Below are 14,917 nucleotides of genomic sequence, written 5' to 3' on the forward strand. Positions count from 1 at the left end.
AGAACAGATTAGAAATGGGAGCTGGGTTGAATTGGGAAAGAGCAGTCAAGGACACAACACTTAGCTCAAGTAAAGACCTTCCACTCTTTGTTCCACTCTGCTTGGTAGGGAATTTAAAAAGAATGGCTAATGCTGTTAGCACCTGTTGTCAGTAGAGATCCCAGGTCCATGCCTAAGTAAATTATATAGTCCAGGATTTGTTCCTGCATTTTCAGACTTACAGTCCTGATTTTATAATGGAAGAAACTTGACTACAAATCTGAAAATGCAAAGCCAAAAAACTTTGTCTGGATGGCCTCCGTATACTTAGACCTTGGAAATGTGAGAGTTCTCTGTCCACTGCTGCAATTTGGTCCATAAGAGGTTTGATTGGGCACTGATGTTAGACTTACTCAGTTGTGATTACCTGAGAAATTCATGTTGTCATGGAGAAGAAATTGCACAAGCCCCTGTCTCAGGGTTGTTGCAGTTTTTTGCAGTCTCTGTTGTACATGTTCATAGTATGAACTTTTAAATGTCAATTGCTAAACCATAAAAAAACCAAAGCCATTACATGCACCCTATTAGGGCACCAATTTCTAAACATAAAGCCTATTTGAAGGAAACAGTCTCCTGTTAGGCTGCCGTAGTTTTATTAGTCCTATGACCAGTTTTAAAAAACTCCTTTAAATGGAGGGCCTGACGAGTTTGAGCCATTCCGAGGAAAGTCTGAAAGGGAGTGGACACCTGCATATATAATGTGCTTTAAACACACCACTACCCATGTATTCCCTTGGGGGGATCTCACTATTCCTGCCAGCATTTAGATATGCTTTTCAACCATAGTCCTATTCATTTCTGTTCATTGCTACTGGATTAATGTGAGTTAAAATACACCTTTTCCAAAATAATGTTTGAATGAGGCCCTCAACCCACAAGTAAAACTTGTACGCTTGGGCTCTATCCAATTTTGATTGTTGTTCTTGGAACTGTATTCTTTTAAATAGTTTCCCACAACATTTTCCAAATCAGTCTTGAGGGAGGTCACCGAATGCTCTCTCTAGTAAGACCCTCATTATGAGTGGCCAAGATTTTTCCCACCCCTAGAGTTACCATGCTGATCCCAGAGGTAATGGTAACCGGTATAGAGAAAAGTTGGACGCTGAGGTTTCCCTTAGAAATGAGGAATTGTCAGTGGGGAATCGATAATTATGGTTCAAATTCTCCCAGTAATTTCTAGTTTCCCGATGGATTTTGGCATGGAGGATTCAGCTGCCAAAAGCATCTAAAATCTCCATGTGAAAATAAACAGATCCGTGGGAACACCGTGGATCACATATCTTTGATAGTGCTGGTAACTATTGTTGCAGGCCCCACCAGAATTAAGAAGCCATTTGGAATTGGGGGCGCGCTAACCGCCGAAGATGGCGGCGGCGTAGTGTAGCAGCTCCGGACCGGCCTGCAATCTATCCTGTCGATCCGGGCACTGCTCCGGGCTTAACATGGCTCCGGGTCATGCGGCAAGGTGCCGGGGAGCAGAGTGACTGTAAAACGGAGGACAACAGCCTCCTGAGGTGGGGAGCGGCGCTGTCGAGGACGCGGCAACTGAGATGGCGCGGCTGCACAAAATGGCGGACGCGAGCCATCTGTAAAGAATAAGAGGTGTGTGCCGGCTGCCACCGGTGGACAGAGCGCCCAGGAACATCAGGTGCTGGTGGAAGCGGATGCTGCTGGAGCCCTGGGCGCTCGGGGAACAGAGGCGGCAGATGCAGAGGACGACGGGAGAGGCGTGAGGGCTGACAGAGCTCTGCCCCCCCCCACTTTGCCCTGAGTAGTAGTGGATGGGCGGATGGCGCCTGATATAGAGCTGGCAGATCTCCACGGCACAGAAGGTGAGCAGATAAGTCGCAGTGGGATAGTTCTGTGAGGCGCGACCTGGGCAGATGCATTAGCGCCAGTGAGCACTGTGGGTCCGGCCTTCCATAGATTGCCTGGGCACGGTCCATAGCATCCGCAAAGAGAGAAGCGGAGGGTGGAGTGAACACAGCCATAGTGGAAGGCGGAACCCCTCCTATTAGACCTGGGAGCTTGAGAGTGGCGCGGACAACTGGGTCAGGCTGGACCAATCAACCTGGGAATCTGGGGGCGACACCAGGCTCCTGTTGGGGTGATACCTGGGGGAGCAGCTCGAGTCGCCGACGGCCATGCGCATTGAAGAACCCGCTAGGACACTGATGAACCCGAGCTGAGGAGAGGGGGCCACCATTGGTGGCAAGTGGCCCCCCTAGATTCATACCTGATTCCCGTGACCAAGTGAGCCTGATGGGGAAGCAGCACCCTAAGCCGCAGGAATAGCTGGCGGCTAGCCCGGACGCTGACCGAAGGACCACAACACCGATCCCACAGAGAGCACCCCAGCCACCCCAGGTGCAAGAGACCTTACAAAAGGTCCTGGAGGCAATTGAGGACTCTAAGAACACCCTCCGACAAGAAATAGGGAAAGTGCTGCAGAACTGGGCCTTCTAAGAATGAACCACCGAAAGCTAGTGTAGGGTGTGGACAATGCAGAGGAAGAGTTGAATGAAATGGGCACATCCCTCGGGGCGCAACAAACCTAACTTGCCCACCTTACAGACAGAGTGCAGAGACTAGAACATAGGGCTGAAGATGCAGAGGGCCGCAGCCGGCGCAATAACGTCCGAATAGTAGGTCTAACAGAAGGAGTGGAGGTCAGTGACATGGTGGCCTACTTGGGACCCTGGATGAAAGGGCTTATGGGCCCCCACCAACTCACACCGTTCTTTGCCCTGGACAGAGCGCACAGGGTCCCGACCAAGCCCCCCTCACTGGGAAGACCCCCCAGACCTGTTGTGGCCAAGCTGCGCCATTACAAGGATCGGGACTTGCTACTTCAGGGAGCACGTGAAGAGGGCCCCTTTGACATGGAGAACAGCAGGGTCAGTATGTACCCAGACTACACAGCAGCGGTGCAGGCCAAGAGGGCGTCTTATACTGAAGTGAAAAAGGCCCTAAGGACTGAAGGGATTCGATATGCTCAGCTCGTTCCCTCGAAACTGAAGATAATGTGGGACGGCCACACCCATTTCTGCCTGAGCCCATAGGAGGCATGGTCCTGGCTTGAAACGCATAAAACTGGAACAGACAACCAGAACATGTCCAAGCTGTCCCCGGCTAGACACCAGAAAACGAGACGCCACTCCGGTGATCGACCTCAAAGGGACAGGGTGCCTGGGCCAAACAAAACATAAGCCAGCCAAGGTAAATGGGCGGCGATTCAGGCGGCCGCGTCTCTGACGGAGTCGCCCACCTCTGATAAGGACAAAATAAGTCACACGGATGCTGGTGAGACAGAGGACTCATCAGACCATGAGTCGGTCGTCAATCCACTTGGTGGTCTGCCGCACGTGACACCTCAGTCCGCTGAAGACACTATTTAGCCTCTGGCGCCTCTCGCCACTACATGGATATCCACCATATGGGAGCAGCGCCCGGAGTACAAGTTTGGCCCAGTCCGGACGCCAACGATGAACAACGCCATTGCGATGTTAAAAGACAAACATAAACCCCCATTTGCCCCTGGACTGTTCCAGCAGTGTGAAGACGATGGCTAGTTTCAGACTGTTAACACAGATTTGGGCGGTCAGCCGTTGCCGTTCTGTCGGGGGATGGGGAGTTGGAGATTGATTACCACTGTTGATGTTCTTGCTGTTGGGGATGCCCAGGATGAGACTTGGTGTGTGGGGCTGGTGGGCGGGGTGAGGTGATGGTGGGGATCTTGCGGCGAGTGGCATGCTAGTTCCCTGATGCCTGCCATAACTACTTTTAAATTGATATCTTGGAACATTCAGGGGATGGGTAGCATGTCAAAGCACCACAGTATCCTGACATACATGAGGAGAAAGGGAGTACACATTAGAGTGTTTCCAAGGTGGAGGCCGATCGCCTCAATAAACAATGGCAGGGCAACTGTTTGCCACCACATAATCTGCATATGCGCTTGGAGCGCTGGTCTGGGTGACGGCGGGTGTGCCGTTTGAGCCAGTCTCGGTGGACGTGGACAGAGACGGCCGATACGTATTAGTGGAAGGCCGCTTGTACGGACGACTGGTAGTACTAGGGAGCATATATGCACCCAACCAAGATCAAGTCTCCTTCCTTCACAAGGTTTGTGCCCGGCTATCCACACACACGGGCGGTCCCGATCTCCTGAGGGGAGACTTCAGCGCTGTCCCTGATTCCAACATAGACCGTTCTACTCCACCTCTGCAGGGGGTGGCGCCAATCCGTGTGGCCAAGGGCTTGGTGAGTTGGACATCTGGGTGGGAGCTGGAAGATATATGGCAGTTGCAGCACCAGCACCGCAGGGAGTTCTCACACTACTCTCACATCTATTGAATACATACCACGATCTACCAAATGCTCCGTACGGCCAGCATTAGCAGTACATTCCCACACGCAGAATATTTAGGCCGCACAGTGTCAGACCACAGTCCACTGCTAGTGACGATGCAGACAGCTAAGAAATTACCACCAATCCCGACATGGTGCCTGTATCAGAGAGCCTTAGACGACGAGGCCTTCTGCGGTGCCTTAGCGACTAAACTGACAGAGTACTTCACACTAAATAAGGAGACAGCCTCAAATCGGAGGGTGGAGTGGGAGACTCCGAAGGTGGTGATCCGGGACCAATGCCTAGGCCAAACAGTGGGAATCAGAAGGGAACTGACGGCTGAAGTCCTTCGCATAGATACATCCCTACAGAGATGGGAGTCAGAGTTGGGTGCCAACCTGGAGGCACCTCAACAGCTCTCAGTAGTGCGGGAAGCACATAATTATGCTCTAGAGGGCCTTTGCTTCCACGACTATAAAATACACACTAATAGAATTCATGTGGAGGAGGGGAGAGCTGGGAGGCTACTGGCTTGGCTGAGAAAACCAGAAAGCAGGGGCGCTCCAATCACTCACCTGACGACCCAGGACGGGACTATACTGCATACACCGACGCACATTAATGATGAGTTTAGATCTGAATACATGATCCTCTATAGTGCACCACTGCTGGCAGAAAGGGACGCGCTGCACATTTACTTATGTGGACTGCAACTGCAAATGTTGCCAGGGTCAGACAGTGAACAATTAGGGGCGCCAGTGATGGCACAGGAGGTGCAGACTGCTATTAAAGAGCTGGCGATGGGGAAAACCCCCGGGATTGATGGTCTCCCCCCTGAATTTGATCAAAGGTTCATGGGAGTACTGACACCACGACTGGTGGAGATGTACACAGAGGCTTATGAGAAGAGGAAATTGTCTCACTCTGTTAGGGAGGCATTGGTGATACCCTTGCCTAAGGGGAGGCAGGACGGGGCGACGGTTGCTGATTACCGCCCTCTCACAATGTTAAGCAACTGACTTTAAAATACTCAGCAAGGTGCTGGCGAACCGACTACTCCCACATATGAGGGACCTCATCCATGAGGACCAAAACACGGTTCATCCCTACACGAAACACATCCAGTAATCTATGGTGGCTCTACAAGCTACTCTATGACAAGAAACACCCACATGACCCCACAGCTATGATAGTGTCAGTAGACGTGGAAAAAGCCTTTGACACGATACGTTAGGACTTCCTGGAGACTGTGATGCAATGCATGGGCCTGGGACCGGAGTGGGGAAAATGGGTAAACTTGCTCTACACCCACCCTACAGCTAGGGTCAAAACTGGACGCACAATTTCTGCCAGCTACGAGGTTCATATGGGGACCAGACAGGGCTGCCCACTCTTGCCCCTACTATTTGCCTTGGCTATAGGGCCATTGGCAGAGAATTTCGGTAAACACTCAGACTTATGGCTTAACAGACAAAAGACTTTTGTGTTCCCTATGATCGAGGGGGTGACGCGTTCGCTCTTGTGCCCGATGGATGTGCAATGGGCCCCCCAGACGTTTAAGTACCTGGGAATCCAGATTTATCACAATAAAAAAGACCTCCGGGAGGGCAATCTGGGTAAAGCATATCGGGCTCTGAAAGTGGAGGTAGCCTTCTGACGTTCCTTAAAGTACCAGTTATGGTCAGGATTATGCTTACCAAGACAGTGATGCTCCCTAGACTCCTCTACTATTTCACCAACTTACCCCTGACCGTACCAGTGTTGTGGTTTCGGACAATAGACACCCTGCAACAAGAGCTGATATGGGATGGGGGATGCCACTGAGTGGCACTGGGGACTCTTCGTCTGCCGCCTGAGAAGAGGAGACTCGGAGCCCCAGACTTTGAACTATACTATCTGTCAGCTCAATTACAATGGCTGGGGAGATGGCTAAATGGACTAAACCTGGCAGAGACAACGCTGGACGGCGAGGCCGGGCAAGGGGAGGAATTCATAGTACGAATGCTCAGGGGGAAAACAGTACCGCCCAGACCGAACATACTGGAATCCACAGCTCTGTCAGCGTGGCGTAGAGCCCTTCAGAGAACAAATACAACTAAACCCTATGCGCCTGCGCTACCCCTTGTGGGACTCCCACGTGACGCAGTTGGACCTGACTTCTCCTCCGGACAACTTAAATATTGGACAGAGGCAGGGATCACTACCGTGGGCGACTGCTACCAGGAAGGGATGCTGATCCCCTTCGGGGACCTCACGGACCAGAGGGGACTGCCGATCAGCCAATTCCTGACTTATGAAGCAGTGGCATGGGCCGTGAGGACACTATGGGGAGACGGTAGTGGTAAACCACCCACGGCGGCAGCCCTCCAGACTGTGCTGGATTGTGGGTGGAGGTTCGCACTTGGTTACCTGGATACATAAGGCTCTAAATGGGATGATTGAGAGGCCACTAGATGGACTACGACTCAAATGGGGCACCGACATAGACAGAACCATGACAGATGCCGAAGGGCATAAGACTCTAGCCTCGGCATATAAAATTTCATACAATACACGTCCGAAGTTTATACAATATAACTATGTTCACAGGACCTATCTCACCACGCGCAGACTTAACCAGATCTACGGAGGGACGACGGGAGCATGCCCTCGATTTCGGTTGGTTGGTGTGGACCTTCGTCATAAGACCTGGAACTGTCCAACCCTAAGGCCCTACTGGGAAAAGGTGAATGCCCATCTCAACATAGTTTTACAAAGACAGCTATATGATGGGCCAGCGGTGTGCCTGTTGGGCCTTTTTTGACAGGCCCTTAGCTAAAAAAGTGGGGAATAGGTTTGCAGATTTGGCATTAGTACTTGCAGGCAGGAGAGTGGCGATGGTCTAGAAAAGCAAGTATGGACCCCGGCTGGCCACATGGGTGGCGGACGTTACTCATTGGGCAAGGGCAGAGTGGAGAGTACTGCAAAGAGAAGAGACGAGGGGACTAAGGGTCCAACCGATTGCCCCTTTGTGGGCAGAAGTAGTGGACACGTGGGAGACGCTGGACATCGATGCGGATGATGGCACGGTGGGGCCCTGAATCCGAACGGCTCGGGGATGACTGAGACCTAGTACTGACCAGACCACTGCAGGTCTGCGTTCTGCCCCTTCGTGTCCCTCCTGCCCCACATGCCCCCCTCCTCCTGGCCCCTGGGGATCAGGGACTGGAACAGACAACCGCACACCACACACATGACTTTTGAAACTCTGGGCAAGTTACTGGGTTAATTAAGTATGATGTTTTGTTTCCTTCGATTTCGTTTTTGGCTTACGTACTGTTAGAAGGAAATCTGTTAATAAAATCAGACAGATCAATTTGACAAAGTAATATGTAATGTGGCATCTACTGTCCCTATGTATTTAGTACTGTCCCCACCTAACATTTCATGTGGTGCACTGGCCATTTGAGGACATGGAATGGGTGGTGTTAGACCTGACAGCCTTAGGGTGGTCACCCCTAACTTTTTGACTGCCTCCCTCCACTTTTTGGACACTGTTTTTACTGGCGTTTAGACTCTGCGCACTTTAACACCGCTAACCAGTGCTAAAGTGCATATGCTCTCTCCCTTAAAATATGGTAACCTTGAATCATACCTGATTGGACTATTTAATGTACTTATAAGTCCCTAGTAATGTGCACTCTGTGTGCCTAGGGCCTGTAGATTAAATGCTACTAGTGGGCCTGCAGCACTGGTTGTGCCAACCACTTAAGTAGCCCCTTTTCCTTGTCTCAGGCCTGCCACTGCAAGGCCTGTGTGTGCAGTTTCACTGTCACCTCGACTTGGCATTTAAAAGTACTTGCCAAGCCTAAACCTCCCCTTTCTCCACATATAAGTCACCTCTAATGTGTGCCCTAGGTAACCCTAGAGCAGGGTGCTGTGTGGGTGAAAGGCAGGACATGTACCTGTGTAGTTTTCATGTCCTGGTAGTGTAAAACTCCTAAATTCGTTTTTGCACTACTGTGAGGCCTGCTCCCTTCATAGGCTAACATTGGGGCTGCCCTCATACAGTATTGAGGTGGTAGCTGCTGATCTGAAAGGAGTAGGAAGGTCATATTTAGTATGGCCAGAATGGTAATATAAAATCCTGCTGACTGGTGAAGTTGGATTTAATATTACTATTCTAGAAATGCCACTTTTAGAAAGTGAGCATTTCTTTGCACTTAAATCTTTCTGTTTGCTTACAATCCACGTCTGGCTGGGCTTAGTTGACAGCTCCTTGTGCATTTACTCAGACACACCCCAAACACAGGGTACTCAGCCTCACTTGCAATACATCTGCATTTGAATGGGTCTTCCTAGGCTGGGAGAGTGGATGGCCTGCTCTCACACAAAGGACTGTCACACCCCCTACTGGGACCCTGGCAGACAGGATTGAACTGAAAGGGGACCTGGTGCACTTCTTAGCCACTCTTTGAAGTCTCCCCCACCTCAAAGGCACATTTGGGTATAAAACAGGGCCTCTGCCCTACCTCATCAGACACTTGCTGGAGAAGAAACCTGAACCAGAACCTGCATCCTGCCAAGAAGAACTGCCTGGCTGCCTAAAGGACTCACCTGACTGCTTTCTACAAAGGACTGCTGCCTTGCTGTTGCCCTGCTGCCTTGCTGAACTCTTGTCTGGCTGTAAAAGTGCTCTCTAAGGGCTTGGATAGAGCTTGTCTCCTGTTCCCTGAAGTCTCAGGACCAAAAAGACTTCTCTTTTTCACTTGGACGGTTTGTGCGCCGAAATTTTCGACGCACAGCTTGTTCCGCGGTGAGAAAAACGCCGCACACCGACACTGATCGACGGGACGACCGAAACTTCGATGCACAGCCTCGCAAGGACAACGCCGCCCGGCCTCCAGAGGAGAAATCGACGCACAGCCCCGCAGAACGACGCGCAGCGGGTAAACAAGCAGGAGAATCCACGCACAGACCTGGGACATCTAGTAATCCCCGCGATCCACAGAAAGAGACCGTCTGCGCGCCGGAAAACGCCGTACGACTTCCCCGCGTGAAAAATAACGACGCAAGTCCGTGTGTGCTGGGGAGAAATCGACGCACACACCCTTTTTCCACGTATCTCTTCTTCTGTTGCCCTCTGAGGAGATTTTCCACTCCAAACCAGGTACTTTGTGCTTGAAAGAGACTTTGTTTGCTTTTTAAAGACTTAAGACACTTTATATCACTTTTCAGTGATATCCCTACAAATTCACATTGCAACTTTATTTGTTTTGACCTACAATTATCCTGATAAATATTATATATTTTTCTAAACACTGTGTGGTGTATTTTTGTGGTGCTATATGGTGGTATTGTATGATTTATTGCACAAATACTTTACAAATTGCCTTCTAAGTTAAGCCTGACTGCTCGTGCCAAGCTACCAGAGGGTGGGCACAGGATAATCTTGGATTGTGTGTGACTTACCCTGACTAGAGTGAGGGCTTTTGCTTGGACAGGGGGTAACCTGACTGCCAATCAAAACCCCATTTCTAACAGGTGGACATAGTCTCTATGTTCAGAAAAAGATTCTAATGGTGATCTATACTCGGGGTCTGTATATCCCACAGCAGGGGGATGTGAAGAGGTGGGTAGTGAGTGTGGGGTACCAGGTTGCATCGTATACATGCCCTCTACCTTTGCACTGCCTAACCTTAATTGCACGTCTTGATAGGGAGGTGGAGGAGCCGAAGGGAGGGTCTGAGGCTTTGTATTTGACGCATTCATATGTGTTTCACAAAAGACCTTCCATAGGTCTAGTGTGATCTTCCTTTTCTCTAGTTTATTTCCCTTGAATTTACTCTGTAGGAAGGTGGCCATGTGTTCTATTGTTGTATTATCAAATGTGCCCTCTTTGGGCCACGCATGTGCAAGTTTTAATGCTGCTTTGTGCCATTCCTTACAGTAGTTTCCTATCCTGTCCTTGTCTACTAATCTCTGTATTTCTCTTTTGTAAAGTCTCTGTCCTGTCTTATTGTTTTCTTCTCCCTCACAGGCATACTGTGACTGTTCCCTGTTATGGTCCTCAAGGAGGGACATTCTTTTAACATGTTCAGTGATGTCATCTAATGCCCCCTCTGATCCTTTGTAGGATTTTTCTAAATCCAGATCTTCTTCACCTAAGCTGCTATGTGTGGAGACTGTGTCCTCTAATCCTTCTTGTTCAATCATTTGTGGCCCAGTGAGGGCCCTTGACTGCCTCAAGGGCCCTTCCTCCTTTTCCCAAGTTGCTCTTTGGTCTACCTGTCCCTCTTACTGCACTGTGACCCCCCTTTCGTACACTATTCTCCTCAGCTCCTGGGTGCATGAACATCCAGCACTCTGTGGGAGGACTTTCTGGTGTGTAAGCTAACTTTCTTGTCTCATTTTTAATGTTGGTACTTGGTTTTTGCAAACCACCTTTCTTTTTTCTAGCCCCATCCATTCTCTGTGCCTCTCTTGACCCCTCATTAGGTATACCTTCATTTTTCCTAATGGGGGACATTTCGTCCTCCAAATATAGTGTAAATGTGGCATCTACTATCCCTATGTATTTAGTACTGTCCCCACCTAACATTTCCTGTGGTGTACTGGCCATTTGAGGACATGGAGATGGGTGGACATATTCTCTATGTTCGGAAAAAGATTCTAATGGTGAGCTATACTCTGGGGTCTGTATATCTCACAGCAGGGTGATATGAAGAAGTGGGTAGTGAGTGTGGGGTACCAGGTTGCATCATATACATGACCTGTACCTTTGCCCTGCCTAACCTTAATTGTACGTCTTGATAGGGAGGTGGAGGAGGCGAAGGGAGGGTCTGAGGCTTTGTATTTGACTCATTCATATGTGTTTCACAAAAGACCCTCCATAGGTCTAGTGTGATCTTCCTTTTCTCTAGTTTATTTCCCTTGAATTTACTCTGTAGGAAGGTGGCCATGTGTTCTATTGTTGTATTATCAAATGTGCCCTCTTTGGGCCACGCATGTGCAAGTTTTAATGTTGCTTTGTGCCATTCCTTACAGTATTTTCCTATCCTGTCCTTGTCTCCTGAGAACACTTTAACCATGTGTTCTAAAGGAGACCCCATGTCTGTTTAGTGAACTTAATCCTTTGTACTATATGGTTTACACTCTAAATGGACTTCTATTTACTTCCTGAGGTATTCCCAGACTTCACATAAACTGTCATTAGGCTGTGAAGGTGAGCATCATATATATATATCCCTAAACTCTGAAAGACTTTGTTCATTTATATATATATTAGGTAGGTGCATTTGTGTGTGGCCTAAGTGGTTTGTTTGCCGGACACAACAAACAATAATGTTATTGTGATATATAAACATGTTTATAAGTTACTCATATCCTAAATTCCACACTGGGAGGTCCCTAATAAATGCATACAGTAGGAGGTCTAATGCTAAATATGAGTCTGTTATTATTGCAGGGAATTCACGTGACTGTTGCCCATGGTTCCACTGAAAAATTGCAGTGACTATATATATTCACATTCTGGCCACAAGGTGGCACCAGTGTCACACATGAAAAATTAAACGGAATATTTTAGAGGCCTTCAAAGTGGTGCCTCACTCTTGGAAAGATTACTGCAACAGGTTTTGTAGATTTCAAAACAAACTCTTTTATTCTATTTATGCGAAGGTCCTGTTCACATCTATCTAAAAGGTAGTTAAATATATTTGTATGTATGGTTTCTGATAATTCTTCTTCTATTTGTATACCCTCAAGATATGTGTACATGTCCCAGTCTATACTGTTTGATAATTCATCTTGCCTCCAAAATTGAGGCTCTATGGTTTCATAATGGGGATAATAGTTAGTAGTGTCAGTATTTGTTATGGGGTTCATGAGGCTACTACACTACATTTAACTTGGAGGACAATGTCCTTATATTAGTTCTTTGAATAATTATTTATAATTGTCTAACGGGCATTTCTCTTATGTCAATGTAGGTTGTTTTAAGGCCTGGGGGTGATATACTATAAATACCTAGGCATTCATAAACTTCTGACTCAAAAAAAAGATTCTATGGTATTGATATTGCTGGTCTACTAAGGTCAGTTCTGTTGCAGAGGGCGACAGCCTGACTGTTATAAAAATGAATAATTAATTCAGGGATGTGGAATCAATTATTTGACTTTTTTGGGACATTTGCTCAATCCAGTCAATTACTTCACTTTTGAGTATACTGTTATAACTTAACCTTCATAAGAATAGGAGGTCTGATACTTATTCCTAAATTATACACCAAGGGGCAGATGTAGGAAACACTTTTCACGTCGCAAACAGCGAATCTCGCTGTTTGCGACGTGTAAACTGCACGTCGCAATGCACAAAACCCCTCTTGCGATTCGGTAACCTGGTTACCGAATGGCAAAATGGGTTTGCGAGTCGCAATTAGGAAGGGGAGTCCCCTTCCTAATTGCGCGTCGCAGTGCAATGCCAGATTGCTTTGTGACCGCGAACGCGGTCGCAAAACAATCACAGTTTTCACCCATTTGAAATGGGTGGTAACCCATTCACAAAAGCGAAGGGGTCCCCCTGGAACCCCTTCCCCTTTGTGAATGGAAATGCAAACACTTTTTCAGAGCAGGCAGTGGTCCAGTGGACCACTGCCTGCTCTGAAAAAATGAAACCAAAATGTTTCATTTTTCGTTTTTGTAATGCATCTCGTTTTCCTTTAAGGAAAACGGGCTGCATTACACAAAAAAAAAAACCTGCTTTATTAAAAAGCAGTCACAGACATGGTGGTCTGCTGGCCGCAGCAGGCCACCATCCTTGTGAATGCCACCACTCGCAAGGGGGTCGCAAATTGCAACCAACCTCATGAATAAGAATGAGGTGGGCCTTTGCGACCCCCTTGCGAGTCGCAGATGGTGTCAGGGACACCATCCTACATTCCAATTTGCAACTCGCAAATTGCGAGTCGCTCTGACTTGCAAGTCGCAAATTGGAACCTACCTACATCTGGCCCTAAACAACATAAACTTATATATTGACATTATTATGTGGCCAACTTTCTACCTATACATGCATATACATAGACAGTAATTCTTAATTTCATACTAGGGCAAACAAAATACTGCTGGTCACTTCCCTCTGGATTCATAGAGGGGACAACTTTTCACTATTTGCAACTACAAATTGTGAATTCCAGACTTAAGGTCTGGATTAGGTTGACTTGAGTGTTATTTTGAACATACACTGATTGCTCAGCCCCAAGTCCAACACTACTCTTGACCACTTTTGAGTACATAGTCAAGATCCCTGTATCTTCCGGACTTACCACCAGGATCCCTTAATATTGTATCAATTCATACACAATCTTGCATGCAAACACAAAAATGATATACATTACAGAGTCAAAATTGTAAACCTCTTTATAAAATAAAAGGAACAGATCTCGTACTTTGTTCACCTTAACTGCCAAACACCTGAGTCCCATCCATCCCCACGAAATCAGAAATTTTTACTTAAATGTTGGCCTCTCCCTTACCTCTTTAAAAAGTACGCAAATCACCTCATGGAGACAGACAGACCCCCCAGTCCAGCAGTTGGTGAGATCAAAGTAGAGCTCCTGGCTTAGCCGGCCAATATGTTAGAAGAAAATCTGTTAATAAAATAAGACAGATCAATTTGACAAAGTAATATAGGTTTAATCAATTTTCAGCTGGGAACGACAGGCAGTCTCAACATAGAGGCCATGACTGAGGCCATGACTGAAGTTCAAAGTTCTAGTTCACAAGCAGTGGTATTTATACTGTAAAAACCACCAAAAACTACGCTCACGAGTGCAGCATTGACGTAAGCAAGAACAAGCAGTACAAATAAGATAATAGGGGAGAGGTACCTCTTGACAAGAGCACATGCACGATTATTGGTCGCCTCAAGTAACATTGACGTCATTCAACATCTCTATCTTTCTGCACGACAAGTGATTATATGTTACATGATACTCACAGTAGCCCTGCCTTGTGCAAATGCTTATCTGACCCTTACACAGTTCCCCTCACCAAGATATGAATGACTTTTGGTTTTTAGGACCCGTGCGCTAAGGCAGGATACACCCTTTTGTTCCACCCTGTTCGTGCTAGGTGAAGATTTTGAATGCAACAGTTGGTGCAGCTCCAAAGAAAAACTCTCATTCTAATGTGGTTTGGGCCTCTTGTGTGTTTCAGCACAGCTAACTTAACAATGCCGCATATGTATACGTTTCCTCAGTAATAAGTGTTTGTTTGTCCTAAATATGAGCTGCCTTTTCTATTGAACCCACAGTCTGTGTTTTTTAGCATGTCATGTATTAAGCCTTTCACTACTTAGATTGGTTTACAACTATCTCTAGCCTACAATGTTTGTATTGGGGTTTGGTAACTTATGTTTGTATGTATGTGATGTATATGATGTGTTCCTATTCTTCCTACATCAGTACACAAGGAGGGCAGGTATACATCTCTGTGATGTTAATCGGAGCGATTACCAGCTCCCTATCTTGCAAACACGCAACTGAGA

Source organism: Pleurodeles waltl, chromosome 12, assembly GCF_031143425.1.
Source record: "Pleurodeles waltl isolate 20211129_DDA chromosome 12, aPleWal1.hap1.20221129, whole genome shotgun sequence".
In the NCBI taxonomy this organism is placed as follows: Eukaryota; Metazoa; Chordata; class Amphibia; order Caudata; family Salamandridae; genus Pleurodeles; species Pleurodeles waltl.